This window comes from Corvus kubaryi, unplaced genomic scaffold (assembly GCF_017639235.1).
Source record: "Corvus kubaryi isolate FWS band 111438036 unplaced genomic scaffold, C.kubaryi_AGA036_p1.0 37284, whole genome shotgun sequence".
Taxonomy (NCBI): domain Eukaryota; kingdom Metazoa; phylum Chordata; class Aves; order Passeriformes; family Corvidae; genus Corvus; species Corvus kubaryi.
In genome coordinates, this window is record NW_024581088.1 from 8,191,953 (window position 1) to 8,194,037 (window position 2,085).

A 2,085-nucleotide genomic window follows, 5' to 3' on the forward strand; every position below is an offset into this window, starting at 1 on the left:
CTCAGTTACCTTCTCGCTGCCTTGCAAGTCAGTGGCAACAATGAATGCGTCCGTCTGCGTCCGTGTGTCCGGCATCGGCAAAAGGCGTCCCTAAAAACACACAAAACCCAGAACTGTCTCCTCAAGGCAGCTTGTGCCATATCTCTGGTGGTTTGTCAGTCTCTGTGGTTTGGCCCTAAACAATCTTTTATGCATTTAAAGCTCCTCTGTTGGAATGATCTTGTAAACCTGGAAGGAGTGTTTGCTTTCCTTCCAGGAATGTTGTGCTCGTCCTCTCCAGTAACTCATGGGAAGTCAGCAGAGCTGTGCAGACCATGGCTTTCCTCCTGGGATCGGGCAGCCTCACGTTGGGAGGCAAAATAAAAAGCTCAGTGGAGCAGCCTGGCTGTTCCTGCTTCCCAGGATCAGCAGCAGCCACTCTCCTAATGAAACCATGCCATGCAGCAGCACGGCTGTTTTTCCAGCAAAGCCAGCCTTCAGGCTGAAATTGTGTCATTTTTCCCTTTTTCATCCCTTTCCAATTCATCCGTTAAATAATGAAGATGCTGAGCCTCGGGGCTGAGCTGGGGTTGTGTTTGTGGTTCGGCATGGCCATGAGGTTGATCCGTTTTCTGCCTCAGACAGCATCCAAATCAAATAAATTTCTGTGTATGGCACAGTAATATTAATATGGCACACTAATAATATATTAATATCATCATAATAATCCCAGATATCATCCTCTGTGATCCACCTTGGCTGGTCTCTTCATCCTCATGCCACCAGACATCTGGTGGGATGAGCTAAAACTTTCTAGGAAATGCTGCACCGTTCCCAAAATTTTTGGAAGCCTTTAAACAATGATTTCTTAGGAAGAGCTGCTCTTTCCCTACAAGTGTCAATCACCCTCAGCTTCCAAGCCCTGTGCACGTGTTGCCAACTTCTTTTATTTTTTTTCCTGGGAAGCAATGGAATCTCTGGAAACCTACGTTTACTTTTCCCAGTGAGGATTGTGTTACGCCTTGTTTGATATGGGGGGGGAGAAAAGATAAAAAACCAACGTTCATAGGGTTTTTTTTTTTAATAACTTAATATTTGTAATGCATCCTGCAGATCTGCATGGATTTTATTGGAATGCTGGCAGCCTGTCAAGTCGGATGTTCCCACTAATCCTTTCTGGTCCAGCACCTTAAAACCTGGTTGGGATCTGAGCTTCCAGGGAAGCTCCAGGAGCACCAGGTTTGGCTGTGCCTCCCTTTTCTGGCAAAGTTCCTTTCAATCCATCCTTTGTTCCAGCACCTCAAACTGGTTTATGCCTGAGGTGGAGTAGGACATGTGCGTGTGGGCTCCTTCACTTTGTATCCCAGCCTTTTCTAAGTGGACACTCTGTCCGTCCGTCCGTCTGTCCCAGCTGCATGCAGAGTTGGTGGTTGTCATGCCAGGCCTCGTGAAATGTTTGATACCAATGTTTTGCTACCATGTGAAGGCTGCAGAAACCGTCCTTCCCTGCATCCTGAGAGACTTTTGTATTTCAGTATTACCTATCTGTGTACTTTTGGTCAGGTTTGTTAATATTTATAATAAAAACCGAACATAAAAAGGTTAAAAAATAAAATTAAAAAAAAAAAAAAAGGTTGATACTGGTGCTGCAGCTTTTGAGTTTGGGGGATGGCAAGGATTTGGGGATAAATGGTTTTTAAACCAGAGCATTGGGGGCTGCTTGGCCCAATATAGCATAAGTACTATATATGTACTTTAAAGTATTTATAAAAATATATATATGGGGATATCTATATATGTATATATCTATATGTCTATATCTATATAGATAGATAGAGAAAATACGTATATATGGCCCAATGAAGTATGTATACCACATGTGTACTTATATTTATTTATGTTTATGTTTGTATTTAGTCGCCTTGAAGCCCAGCCAACCCAGGGCACAGGGAACGATGTCCAGTCCCAGGTGCCGAGGCCGGGCTTACAGGAAACTCCAGCTGGAAAGCATGAGGAAAAAAAATATTTACTCAATTAAATTATGCTCTGTTAAGTCATCAGATTTTTGTTTAAGTCACTCTTTATCCCCTTGGGAATAAAGAGCTG